Genomic DNA, 15373 nt, shown 5'->3' on the forward strand with positions numbered 1-15373 from the left:
AGGCTGGGGTACCAGGGACCACTGGGAAAGTGCAGGGGCCAAGCAGCTGTGGCCAGATGTAATTTTTATCCACAGTCTAATTAACAACATTCTTTTCAATTATCTTTGTTACTTAAATGTAACTCTGTGTGTCTAGTCATCTGGCTCTTTCCATTAAGTAGGTGTTCAGAGTTCTCCAAGGATTTGCAGTATTTTTAAGCAGCTGGAGAATGACAAATTCTTTCCATTGTTTTTTCTCTTCAACCTGAAGTCAAAACCCAGCTCTCTCAAAACACCATCCTTTACAATTTTGTAACCGTGAAGGAAACTCTCTTATTGCAAAGAGACAATGGTGTAAGTACCATAAATAAATCTAAAGCTAAAGTGCCTTAAATAAGTTCAAGTTTGTTAAGTAAATACCATAAATCAGCTAAAGCTTGTTCTAACCTAACTTTTTAATAGTCTAGCGAGACTTTAAATATATATATATGTGTGTGTGTGTATATATATATACATATATCCAGGGAGACTTTAGGCCAGTTTTTCAAGGTGGTAGACTGTAGGCTTTGTTTGTTTGATTTTTTTGTTTGTTTGTTTTGTTTTGTTTCGGATGGCCTGCAAACTTTGAACAAATTTTAAACGGCAATACTGAATGACGAGTGAGAAATACGAAGTGCAGGCTGCTTCCGTTCAGTGCAAGGGTTTTGACACTGGGTGTCACTATTGCTTCACGCAAGAGAAAAGCGGTAACCCCCTGGTGTAGAAGTAGAATGAACTATTACATGACCGAGCATGTTTATCAGCTGTGGAGTCTTGACTGCATTAATTTAAGAAGGAAGATACAGCTAACAGTGCATTTCTTCATTATTATTGCTTACATTTCATGCAATTAAAAGTCATAAAATCCGTAGTGTTGGAAACATAAAAACTACTCAAACTAATACAATCTAGGAATTAAGCAGTAAAATCCCCTCCATTTATGATATTAAAGGTTTACTACCTCCTATATAGAAATAGATTTTGACATTTTTCAGTGTTATGTCTGTGCGTATTTGAATAAGGTACATATATTGATGACCCAAGACTAGGGCTGCATTTAATTTTTGATCTGCAGATGAACACAAGAAATGATTTAAAAAAGAAATCAAATAGTTATTATATCCTGTCTGGTTCTCATACCCATAACAGCATGCTCAATTGTATTTCAGGGCTGACCTTTAGAAAACTGAGTGAATCAGAAACTTTTGGCCATATTGCCATAGCATTTCGCAGGTTGATCCCACCAACAGTTCATAAAATTATCAATTCACAAACAGGTTCTTAAAAAACACATTACCATTTAAATGGTGTTTTAGGAGTGCCATAAAGAAATAGATGGAAGGAAGTAGCAAAATTTCCATTTTGAGTTTAGAAACAGCATAAAATAAACACCAATAAATAAAATAAATAAAATAAAATAAATAAATAAAATAAATAAATAAATAAATAAATAAATGAAGAAGAAAAAGAAGAAGAGACCTACATTTTTTTTCCTTATTGGTATTTCTATTCTCTGTTTTAAATGGTATTTTTACAATAATCTGTTGTAACATTCTCATCAAAATATGTATGTGTATATGGCAGCTATAGTGCAGATAGCTTGTAACATTTTTATCAAGGCAATAAGTTGTATCTGCTTGAAGTGTGCTCACAGAAAACTCAAGAGAGGGATGAGCCTCATTTTCTCAGGCAATTATTGTGCACTTCCTGCTCTGAAGAGCTTGAAGCCTGTAGTGAGATATAGTGGAAACTTTGTAATGTGAAAGTAGAAGCTCATCCTACAAATAAACATCTGCACGTCTGAAAGCAATAAAGCGTAATCCCCGAGAAATGGGAGATCTTTGTGTAAAAGACTGAATGGCTTAATATCCGTGTTCTGAGACATCCAGTGACACTGAAGACTGTGTCCTGTTTTCTGATCATACGCATACAGTTAATCAAGTTTCATCTTTTCAGAATCTGTATAAAACTACAGGCAGACACCTCCAGAGTCAATGCGTCTTTTGCTATTGTGGACGGTTATGTTTCATAATCCTTTAAACTACGTTTATCAATCTCCAAGCTAATTATCTTTCTTGGTCACACTCCCATGGAAAAACTGTACTATGATGATCTCATTTCATGATTGGATATCACCTGCTTGTTTTCAGATTAAATTTATTCACAATCAATTAAGCTCCCAATTTCATTGTTTTGTAGTTCATTTATACCACATCTGCAACTTAGTTTGTAATTTTAGCTTTAGTGTATTACCTGCTCTGCAGTTGTATTCATCTCAGTGCAAGCTGAAACACTGAAGAAAACTGAAAAAGGGGCAGTCTAGTTATTGTAGCTATGCAGTTGATGTGTTGGGCTGCTTGCACATATGACTGATAAGCAGGTGGCAGACTAAACAAGCAGCTAACTAGTCCAAGCATTAATGAGGTTTACACACTACTATGGTATTGATATAATGAGGATAACGAGGATGTACAGATCAGCTATGAAAATAAAGCATTTAAGATAAACAGCATGAGCTGATCACATGGGATTGAAAAGGACTGAAGCCTGAGCACCTCCTTCACATACTGAGAGAATATTAATCAGATAACCATGTGATAGAAAACGGTATGTAATAGAAAGATTAAACATACCAACAAACTTCATGTAAAAGAAAGCTGATAATTGGAGTTGGGCTGCTGGATGCCATTGCAAACTTCAACAACTTTATGAATACTTACATACTTCATCACAGCGAATATGATGGAAGGAAAGTGTAATTATGAAGCTTTACATGAAAGTCTACAGAACCCTTTAAGGTCCTTGGCCCTTTGTACAGCACACACAGAAATATGTTATTCTTCTATCTCCCTACCAATCACCCCATCAAGTATCACTGTGATATTACAAATTCATATATAATTTCTTCCTGACTTTGACTCACAAAAATTTACAATGTCAATTCCTCATAGTTCAAAGAGCAAAATCTTAATCACTAAGGAGCAGAAGTGTGTTACTCCTTTCTATGGGAGAGGCAGATTCAGCAACAGTCATGAGTTCCCACTCCTTGAAGACCAGAAGTCAATTATTCCACAGAGAGGAAACTCCAACTAATAGTTCAACAATATTGATGTTTAATGTTAATAACCTTGTAGTAATCATAGAATGGCTTGGGTTGGAAGGGACCTTAAAGACCATCTAACTCCAGTCCCCTGCCAAGGCAGAGACACCACCCACTAGGTCAGGTTGCTCAGGGCCTCATCTAACCTGGCCTTGAACACCTCCAGGAATGGGGCATAATGTAAGGAGGTGCCTGAGAAGTCTAATTAGAAGAACTATTTAACACCTGAGGGCTCTGTTTACTTTACAAGTTTGTCCACAGGATAAGGAAATTTTTAAAGGGAGCATAGCAGAGACTAAAAGAAGTCATAGATCTTTTTCTGACACAAAAAGCTGAAGCAGAAATAGCTACAAACAAACAAAAAACATCAAAAGAACAAAAAAACACTTGGAAAATGATCAGGGCTAGTTCTTACAGTAGGCCCAAAGAAGAAACAGAATTTGAGGAGACTAATATTTTATGGCCTTTATTCTTGAAATCTAGTAGTGATTCAAATTTCAGCCTGTGCAGTGTGGGGGATTCATATTTCAGTCTGTCTTTCAGGATTAGGGGAGCAGAAGATTTTTGAAGTCATTATATGTTTGATGAATTATACCGTACCATTTCTAAAGGTACTGTTCTGTAAAGAAGTGGTTCGTCTTTGCAGTGGGTGGGAGGAATCACTTTAAAGAATAAGTTGCCCAACACAGAGGCTGTATACAAAAGTATAAAAGAATGTGCCTGCATAGAGAAGAGACTTTCTTTGAGATCGGAAAGCTCAGACTTAATAACAGATTTCAATTTTAGCAACAATGGTAAAAGACAGCACAAACAAGAAGTGAACCATCATAAAATGTCAGTGAGGACATAATTTGTAATTTGACTTTTCCTTCATATGACATTTCAGAATATAAAAAGCCTACCTAATTCCAACCGAATTGCTTGCTTGTTTGAAAATAGCAGTCAGGATCCAGCTGCTCTTGACTTGTTTTCTGTTGGCTGGAATTCTTATGTGTTTGTACTGAACACAATATGTATGTATAATCGTATCATAACTTGCCAGAACAGTAAGATAGCAGTGTGGTTCACATTATGAAAAAAATATTTCAGGAGAAATGTAGGTATCTGATCTTACCCTCTAAAAAGGAATTTTAAAAACCTGTCTCTTATTGTTTAAGTGAAAGACTTAGCCACTTATCTGCACTGTTACAGACTTAGTCTTCATTTCAGCTATTGTACTGTCTAATTTATTATGTGATCCTTATGGCTGAATACGGCAGGTCAAACTAGCTTCAGGGCACTGTACGAGGTAAAGGAATGTTAATGTTACCGCTCCGCTGAATTCTTGGGTAGTCTACACTGCATGATTTATCTGTTTCCCGAGGTCAATTACCTTTTGTAATTTGTTCTGCAGATATAATCATGTAAGGTAAAAACGACATCTTAAAGTTCTACTTTTGTTGAAAGGGAAGAAAAAATGTATAAATTTGACTCATAATGTCAACCCTCTTGGTTGTATTAGTTTATGCTCTGCCTTACACCCTGCCTTAAGGTAGGAGACAAACTCTCAAAAGCCCCTTCCATCTTATGCACGGTATTAGTAGTGCATAGAAGCAGCAAGTTTTTTGTTCGTTTGAGACAGTGATCTACGCAGCAATTAAAACCCCCTCGAGTTGGTAAACATGAAACTTTGTCTGCCTGAAGATGGCAGTATTTCATCTGGAAGGAGAAATCCTGCAGGGAACTAAAACTTGGATCCTGTTTTACTATTCATTGTACCACAACACCTAAGTGACAGGCTGTCAATAATTAAAGGGAGGGTAGGAGAAGAGAGGGTACATGTTTCACCGTCTTCTGACCTGCCATAATTTTTCCTTCTCTCTCAGAATGAAGATTCTCGGTGAGTGTGTAGTAATAATCTATTTACAGGCATTACAGCACCTGCATTCCAGTCTCCAGCAACACTTCTACTAGGAAATCCTTCGTTTCAGGTTTTGTATTCTTTTATAATAGTTTTCCAATAAAGATTTATCCTATAATGAAGTGATTGTGCTAAATATATCAGCAGTGTGTTGCTTCCACTTCACAATTACTATTTTTTCGATTGTTTGATAATATATTGAATTTAGAGTACTAAAAATCATTTTGTATATGCATAAGTATATGTGACTTCAAAGCAGCTGCTACCTTAGGAGAAAATAAATTTGATAAGTTACTGTGTATTCACTCTAGATTTCTTTCAGTAACTTACAATATCATTATAGTTGTCTTCTAGCATGTTTTTCTTTATAAGATTATAATGTGAAAACCTACTTGTATTAAAAATAAAAATAAAATAAAATAAAATAAGCCAGACCAAATCAAAATAAAAGCTATCTTAATACTTGGCCTATAGTTATGTTCAATGTATCCTTAGAATCCTGTCTTTATTTATGCATAAATGCTTTTTTCACTGTCCCAAACCATTTCTTTCACTGGTTAATATGAGTGTAAGATCTTTTTATTGCTGTGATTACAGACTCCATAATACTGAGGTTCAATGCAAGTCATAAGAGGACATCATAAGTCTGGCTGGTTACAGAGTTGAGAAATTAGTTTCTGATGTTACGGTCACCTTTTATTATTTATGACAGTCTCTTCCACGCTCAACTTGTGATTTCCAGACTGGGTTATAGGACTTGCAAGATTAGAAGAAAGGTAAAACTGATGCTTGCAACCAGCAGTGGATTCATAAATCCTCTCCTCATCATAACCAGTGATAAATCCTTTTACCCATAAACGTACATCTCCAGATGATGAGATTAATTGTGTGTCTTTCATGGCAGGTTTTGGTGACCTGACAGGTGTACATTTAATCCCCTAGAGAGAGGAAAGGCAGAGCATGAGTCCTTTCATCTCCTCTAGAAGATGTGACACCTTCTGCTTCTCACTTATGATCTATGTAGGAAGTTTGCTTTCTGTCCTGATTTTGCTTATGGTACTTTTTAAGATCACAGACTGTTTGCATCCATTTGATGTACTAGTGTGTGCCAAACAAGTCCCTGTTGTCATAGTCAGGTACTGTGTGTCAGGAAAGGGGCAATAGCTTTTTAGCTACTCTTGCAGCTGAAAGTGAATATGAAATGTGACCAGGATCAGTCAAACTTAGGTCACTCTCAAATAACTCACCTTGAAACAGGCTTATGAGCATTTATAGCTAGCAGCTGTCTACTACCAGGACGTGGCAGGTATCATTGGAGCACTGCTCGTCCACAGTGTGCCATCAAGGACCGCTTGCTGCAGGACTAGAGCTGTGCCCCTGCCCTTCCTCCTGCATATACCTGAGTGGCCAGTGGGTGATGCTCCCAGCCCTCACTAAGTCAGCCGTGTAGACGTGCCATTTATCCCAGTAATTATTTTCCAAAGCTCAGAGGCCTGGCTGAATGTATACAGCCCCTACAGCTAATAGTTAGAGCTAGGAGTTCCTGTAACCACCACGACACAAAGGAGTGATGAGGAAGCTTAGTGCCTGCAGCTTTTGATGTTCCAGTCCACATGACTGGTACACATTTACAATTGCACTGAGCAGGGGAAGCCCTTGGCAAGTCCAGAGCAATGCTCTAATTTTGTTCCTGAACATGTGGAAAGACACAAGAATTGCTACCCAGTACTCAGACACTGAGGGATTTTTGTGGGGGACTTTTGTTTTGGTGTTTGTTTTTTTTGGCTGGGGGGCATCACAGTCATTTCAAGAACACATAGAAAAAGAAAAGAGGAGCTGTGTGGAAAGTTTCTCAATGCACAAAACCATGACATTTTAAGTAGTTCCTGATTTTAACCGGGGTCATTATTTCTAATCAAGGCTTGTCAGCAAATTTCACTTCATTTAATGTGTTGGAGAGTGATCTTGGAAAGGACTTGTAATAAAACCAATCACAGTAATTTAAAAGTGTTGCAGGAGATGAAAGGAATTTAAAAACCTGGGAGGTGTTTTGAGGGATGGCTCCCAAACAGGATTCATACATGTACTTTCAAGTACAAACAACCAAACAAAGCATCAAACCATATCCCACCCACACCATCCCTCTTCCTCCCAAGCATCTCTGAGGGAGCGAAGATGAGTTGAAAACTGGATTGCAGACATGCACAGGCAGAGAACAAATGCACCTGGTTGTCTAGGTATGGGAGTAGATGCTGAAGCCTTCTGAGAAAAAAACAGTCTCTGAGTCTGATTTTTGTGATAAGTAATTGTGGCAAGCTAAAGAGCATTTTGTCTTGAGAACCCCTAAGACAGCAATGAAAGCCCATGGTAGTTTTCCATGAAAAGAGATGTTTGAAGGATCACTTTCAAGAAAAATTGTAAGAAATCCTTATGGTAAATTTATGAATTACCAACATCATTCTTGTCACATTCTCGTCTTTCCTTAGCTGGACTCTTCTTCATCCCTGTCCTCCCCAAAATATTTCTGTTTCAAGCAGGTAGGAAGCAGAACGGCTGAAAAGCAGATGACTACCACTGCTGTATTATTGTAATCAGTTAGTGTCTGTCCATTAGCCTGATGGTATAAACTTATCATCCGGGCATATATATAAACAAAAAATAAATACAATCAAGCATGGCTAAAAGATTTTTGGAAAAGGCAGTATTTAGTATTGTAGCAATATTTTCAGGCGGTGCCAACTCTCTGCAGTCTCTGTCTTTGAAAATAAATGGGGGTCTTTGCCAGAATTCATGTTAACTACTGCTGGCAAAAACCTACAGGCAAACTGGCCCTTTATCTGGAAGCAGCAGCTGCAGCACCACGTTTCAGAGCAACTGCATCTCCCAGTAACCTCTTAAAATTTCATCACCTTGCTCCCATAAGAGCAGCTGTGTTAAGCATTTGTACTTGTGCAAACTGCATATCCCTAAAACTAAAGGAATACCTAAAAGGCAAATATAAAAAAGTCTGGGAAAAAGGGAGAGTAACCTTGTCAGGTTATAGGAATACTGCAAAGTACGTATACAAAGTTTGCATTTCTGTATTTTGCACACGGGACGTATTCCTAAAGAGTGGACACAGATTGAATAAATGCACATACCCTCCACCTGTCACCATGGCAAGGAAAGGTATGAGATAAGTATTATTAGCTTTGTTAGAAGAAGAAAGAGATTTCTGGGTGCCTAAGCCTCTTCAGGTCCTGTGCTGTCTCAGAGCTGAGGGGTGGGAGGGAACAAAGCTGTCTGAATTAGAAACTTTGCGCATTTGATGTATACATCTTAATATTTTCTACAGGTGTATGTTTAAAGAGAGAGATTTTTTTCAAGTCATGAATGTTCTGCCTAAACATGAAACTGTCCCAGCTTCTGTATGCAAACTGCAGATACGTTGTTGATTAGATAGTCCTGACTCCAGTTTTTACCATGTGCAATAGCTATCTGGGGCTAAAGAATGTAAGGTCACATCCTGAATTATGTCCCTCAACAATTCTGCTGCACTAGCAAATTAAAAGAAGGTCCTGCTACAAAAGTGCAACAAGTGTGCAGGAAGTGCCGGAGACAGCTGTGAGTAGCCTTGTCTCATGTGCTCAATGCAAGATTTACAAAATTGCCTGCTGCTTCCCTCTCCCTATGCATTTGTATAACATTTTCTGGCATATGGGCATGGAGTGAGAAGATCCTGTGATGCAACCAGCTGGCCTGAGCTGTTGACAGGCTGTGTCTGGTTAAATGCGATCCCAGACAGAGAAAGCCCATAACGCTGGTTTCAAGGAAGTGAGCAGATACAAAGTCCTCTCTCCCACCTGCGTATAATTGTCCTGTAAAAGAGGTGGTCTCTGTTTTGTATAGTGGCAACTATACAACTTAAAGTGCAGTTTGCGTATGTGTGATTAAATATACAGGGGCTGCAAATCTGGGGAGAAAAAAGACTTCTCCTAAAAGATTTCTCCTAGCCTAAAAAGATTTCTCCTAGCCTAAAGGAACAGGAAGACAGAAATAAGAGCATCTGAAGAGTTTCTCTAAGTATTAAAACAGATAAAGCTTAGCTTGCTTGATACAGGATTCTTCAGGTAAACAAAACAAAACAAAAACAAAACAACAAAAAAAAGAAAACAGCTGTCTGGAAATGTTAGAGAGAAAATATGATTCTTGCTCTAACTGCTCAAGGTGATACACAAACATTGAAAAAGTTCTTCAAGTGCTCAGAGGAGTTAAGCTCTTGAAAAGCTGGGTCCAGCTGTAGATCTTGATCACTTGGGGAAAAAACCTTGAATGAAAAGCTTAGGTTTTGAAAATCTGTCTTGGTCATAGAAACTGAGACCTCCAAAGTACCTAAATAAAACCTTAAAAATATTATTTCATGGCATGAATATATTCAGTATCTTCACCTATATAAAGGAAAGCATATTCTTTCATCCTCCTGCACCCTGATGAGTGGTGTCAGCTTTTTGTATGGCAAAGTCTACATCTCCTAACACTATTGTTACAATCCATAAAGTACAGTATATTTCTCTTCTACTTGCATGTGCAGTATGTAGCACAGTTCACACATGTGGCCTGCATATGAATATAGTTCAGAGCCTACAGAGAGAGGTGTCTCCATTTTGAAGTACAAATAAAGGACATGTCCATGGTAGTTGCAGAAAGCTTGATATCATTATAGAAAACCAGTAGGAAAACACCTGCATGTCAGTGGTTGCAAGAACTAGAGCATATGCTACCTAATTTTGTAGAGTGACATACCTGTTCTTCTGAAATTTAATATTTACTCATCTTTCAGAAAACTGCAAGCTGTCTTGCTATAAAGTGGGATTATTTAGAAGTAATTGCACAAGTTGCTTGTCACATGATATTCCTTTACTGCTTAAGAAGTACTCTCTCAGCTGCACTTAATTTGGGCAGTAGTGCCTAATATTCTTTAATTAAAGATCTATATTCCCTGTAGATATCCTATGTCTTATTCTTTGCTTTGTAAACTGATGTAAATTTGAATCGGTTATGATTATGTTTTCTGTTAAATATTCAGAATGAAACTACTTAATCAGACGCTTTGGTCACGATCTTGCTGTTTAAAGTAAGTTCAAGTAACTTTTTAGTGTAATTAATATGAAGTTAAAGTTGTTCTGTGGTGCCTTATGCTCCTCCAGAATGTTTTGTATAGTGGCAAGTGTTTGAAAAGCAAAAAATACTGTTTTAACAGGTGTCTCAGATGTATCAAGGGCTGGTAGTAAATGCTGCAAATTATATATGTGTATGAAATCAAGCTGTATTAATTGTATGAAGTGTAATTATGCTGAAAGATCTAAGAATGAATGAAGGACTAGTAGGAACAGCTTAGTGAAGCTGTGGTTTTGTTATCAAGACATCTAGAACATACAGTTAAGATCAAAGGTAAAGTGCCTTTGCCTGCCTTATTTTAAAATCTTCTACATAGTCCTAATCAGATACCTGGTGGTCTAGGATTGTCAGCACTAAGGTGGATGAGCTAGTAGCTTGTGGGATCCATAGTATAGTACAAGTTGGGGGATGATTGATAAAGAGTTGACTGCTAGGTAGCCCTTCTCCTATGGCAATCCGTGCTGGTGAAAGGAAAAGACAATTAGTCCTACAACCCTTAAAGTCCTCAGATGCAGTCATAGAGCATGCACAAAGCATTCTTTCCTCCATAAGGCATGAGGAAATAACATTCAAAGCGCTTTTTTTTTTTTCCAGAGGAAGTGTAGTTTTAAGATACTAAAAAGTGCTTTCTCTCAAGTTGTTTTAATATAATTAAAAACAGATGCTGCAAATTAAAGCTTTGATCTGAATGTTGTAGAACAATGAAATACAACCATTTTAGTTTGCCTATGTCCATTTCAGCTGGCAGACCACTTACAGGCACACCACTCCACAGAAAGCTGTTAGGCCATGAAACTTGGATCTCTTATCAGCAAAAGTTTTTTATGTTTCCATCCAAATCAACTGTTCAGATCACTTGTTTGCTGGTCATTTGATATGCCTGTTCCTAAGATACCAGGCTTTTCATAATTAATTGTTAAGAATTTTCATATGCATCAATGGGGCACTTTTGGGAAGAGTATAGATGAAATGGAAAATGTATTCTGCAGAAATGGTTACCTAATACTTACCTATGTGGAATTTAATTGAAGAGATAAGCCTCCTTTTCTCTTTCATGTAGTCCACAGTTCTCAAACAGCTTTCCTTAAGGAAGAGCCTTAATGTTGGTATTGGCAGTCACAGCCATGAATGAAAGGCAGAGGGGTTTTCTGCTGTCTTAGAAAGAAAGTCTAAGCCAACATTGAAATAGCAATGGCTTCAAAAGCTCAGGGGGAAAAAAGAATAACGTGAGCCTTTTCCCTGCTTACTAAGAGAGCTGAATACAGCAAGTGTGTCTTTTATAGGGGACAGTGACTTCTAAAGATTAATGAATTCAGATTCATGTTACCATGAAGAGAGGAAAAAAAAAAATACACCGTTATCTACGTACACAGAAGGGGAATATAAGGCACAGAGAAGATAAGACAGCCTGTAGTCACATAGGAAAGCTGTGGCAGAATTAGAATGCAAAATTGCCAGCCATTTCCTATGGTCTTACTTACTTCATTTCCCTCATAATGGGGGCTGGGAATGAATTTAGTTCCACATCTTAATATTAGAACCTCACAGTGGAGAAGGGAGGTGGGGGAAGTGTTCAGGACTGTTGTGCTTCCCTGAGTAACAGTATCTCTGAGACAAATCCTAAAACTCTGAAGTGTCTTCAAACGTCTGAAATGATTCATTAGGATTAAATGTTCTGAAGACTTCATGATGCAAAGTGTGTGAAATAGTTTTCAACTTTGAAGATGAAAAGGGAACAGTTTCCAGTTTGAAGAGATTTATTTTGAGTCTTCAGACAGTTTTATATTATTTCTTGACATACAACTTGTGATCTATCAGCATGAAAAGCTCCAGAATATATGAAATCTGAGTCTTAATTAGTATATAGATGGAAAACTATAAACCCATCCTCTTTTCTCATCTCTACTACATTCATTTTAACAGCATTTTAAAGTCATAACTAGATTTATTTATTTATCTATTACTTTTACAATATTATAGTAGTATTTCCTAGCTTTTGGTTCTTAAGCAATATATTGTTCACAAGATCTGAAAATAGCACTTGTGACCACAAGTCATCTGTCCCTGCACCCTGTGTTGACAGAAAGGGCTGTTAGGACATTGCCTTTATCATGTTACTTGCTCCACAGCTTCTCAGGACCAAGTAAAAGTTGGAGGCAGCTTATTCAGAGAGGCTAAAGCTGTTTGAAAAAATAACTCTAGACAAGACTGGGAGAGTAATTGTGGTGGGTTGACCTTGGCCAGCTGCCAGGTGCTCACCCACTCTCTTACTCCTCCTCCTCACTAAGTCAGGTGGAAGAAATAAGATGAAAAGCCTGTGGGTCATGATAAGGAGAGGGAGATCACTCACCAATTAATGTTGTGAGCAAAACAGATGTGGAAAATAATTTATTGACAACTTAAAAAATAGAGCAGGATGGTGAGAAACAAAGACAAAACTAAAATCATCTTCATTGACATCTTCATCTGAGGCTCAACTTAACTCCTTCAATCCTGACTCCTCTACCTCCTCCACCCAGAGCAGCACAGGGGGGATGTGGTTGTCATCTGTCCATCACAGCTCCCCTCTGCCACTCCTTCATCATCATACTCTTCCCCTGCTCCTTCATTGGGTCCCTGCCATGGGATGCCATCCTTCACAAACTGCTCCATGGGCTCCTCTCCACGGGCTGCAGCTCCGGCCCGGGGCCTGCTCCTGCAGGGGCTCTCCATGGGCCGCAGCCTCCTCCAGGCCACATCCACCTGCTCCAGCGGGGGCTCCTCCACGGGGGGGCTGCAGCGTGGAGATCTGCTCCGTGTGGGACCCATGGGCTGCAGGGGGACAGCCTGCTCCACCAGGGGCCTCTCCCTGCACAGGCCGCAGGGGAACTGCTGCTGCCTGCCTGGAGCACCTCCTGCCCTCCTGCTGCACTTACCTGGGGGGCTGCAGGGCTGGTTCTCTCTCATTTGCTCCTCACTCCTCTCTCCCCCATGCACCATTTCCCCCCCTTCTTAAACCCGTTTCCCCAAGGCATCACCATCTGGGCTGTGGGGCCTGGCCGTGCCCTGCGGTGAGGCCGCTGGAGTTGTCTGGAACTGGCTGCGTCTGGCACGGGGCAGCCCTGGCCTCACAGCATGCAGCAACCCCGCAGCCCCCTGCCAGTCCTGGGGCACCTGCACCCAAGGCAGTGATACTGTACTTTGTGGAAATCCCTTTAGTTTTTTTTTAAGTTAGAGGTAGCTTGTTTGGTTGTCAATTTTTGTGCAAATAATATGTGAAACTATGATAGACACCATTTGCATAGTGAAGGTATCACCTTACAGTGTATATAAATGTTTATTTTGTGAGCATATTTAGTACTCTGACACTCTATGCCAGGAAAGGCAGTCAGTAAATCAAATAAGCTGTAGCAGAGTATATTACTGTTTTCCAGTCTTCACAACTATTTGCTTTGGTGACAAGCAAGTTTTTCTTGTACATACCTGCTCATTCATTTAAGGTCGGCTGTGTAAATGCTTGACAGCCAGCATGTTGATCGTGGTGGCAGGGTGGAGAAGGAGGGGATGGACTCTTTGCTGTGTCTGAGGCTGCTGTGTGCCTGGAGGGAAACACAGGTACTGTACCTGGGGGATTTGTGCCTGGAAGGCAGGTTTCTGCTGCGTGGGCTGGGACAGAAGAGTAGAAGAACCTGCAGAGCAAGGCCCGGCAGCAAGCTTTGGGATGAGATAGGTAGAAACCCCAGCTTTCACAGGGCCTTGGGGGAGTCCAGAGTCCTGAACATCCATGGCAGTTCAGGAGGCCACTAACAGGTTTGGCCTGAAGACCAGCCTGTCCTGCCTTGCCAGGACAGTGGACAAGGCAAGGATGGATCAGTCCATTAGCTCTCTAGTTTCAATCTGTGTCAGTTTTCTCCACGTTGTTTAAAAAACTTTGTTCTATACTAGTTTGCTTTCAAATGAAAGGCATGCGTAGCTATTCAAAACCACTTTGTGGTACAGGTGGAACCACCCCAAAATTCTCATTAAACTGGGGTCTCATTATAATTCCAATTGTACTTTTATAGGGGATATACTAGCTGCTTCTGTCATCTTGTTGAGTCACAGTGCTTGAAGAGAGGGAGGGAGGAAGGAAGGAAGGAAGGAAGGAAGGAATATTTTTGCCTTAAAAGTATTTTGAAGTGATTTATTATTGAGGATAGGTATACCATTACTGAATATGAGCTGAAAACAACTGAATAGGATGATCTCATTTTATTTATAGCTTCACAGATGATAGGAGTTATCATCACAGGCCAGGGGCTAATGTCAAATTATTTTCTTCTACGCTAAGTAACTTACATAGAATTACAGCAGAAACCTATACACTTTACAAACAACAAGCTGCTCCTGACATCGTCTTCTCTTTGTATTACAGCTTTTCAAAAGCTTAATATCTCCCTAGATAACCAGAAAAAAAAAAGTGGAAGGATAGCCAGAACCTAAAAATGAAGTTCCAGTTTGAATCCACACCACACTGTCCAGATGGGCTTGGTAATTCTGTTACATACCTGTGCATTCCTTTTTTTTTTTTTTTTTTTTTTTTTTTTCCTTATCTCTTCTAAGATGAATCACTGAAGTTAGTAGTACATGTTCCAGTACTTTATTCCTTGCTGGTGTGAACCAGCCTTGGTGGTTGGTCAGATAAACTCTTTTCGTCCTGCAATGCAAAATATTTTCTGATGGCCAGCCACAGAGGATCCACAAGTGTATCACAAATAAGGCATGCTGAATGGACGAAAAGGAGTGTTAAGCATGCTCCAAGCTTTGCAGTAGCAGAGGTTTCCTAGGCAAGCTGTGCTTGCACGGGCCTGCCCAGCAAGCTCTCCTCCAGCTATGAAAGGAAGGTGCAAAATACTGCTTTGTTTTTTCTTTTTCATATTGAAAATAGTAAATCTCAACTGCAGATCTCAGAATTGATTTCTTCTCAATGCATGAGTTTGATACATCAACACAATCCAAGTGCATCACAATGGATGCAAATATTTTTCCAGGGAGGTGATTTCTACTAAACAGCAACTTGTCATCAAGTCAAACATCTCCTACGGTGTTATGATCAGAGCTTATCAACAGAGATTTGACTTCCACTGAGTTACTGAGACAAATATCAAAATCTTGAGCCAATATGTCTTTCTTGATATAACTGCGTGCCCTGTTCAGTGACCGTACATCTTTGACACCAT

Source organism: Cygnus atratus, chromosome Z (genome assembly GCF_013377495.2).
Source record: "Cygnus atratus isolate AKBS03 ecotype Queensland, Australia chromosome Z, CAtr_DNAZoo_HiC_assembly, whole genome shotgun sequence".
NCBI lineage: Eukaryota > Metazoa > Chordata > Aves > Anseriformes > Anatidae > Cygnus > Cygnus atratus.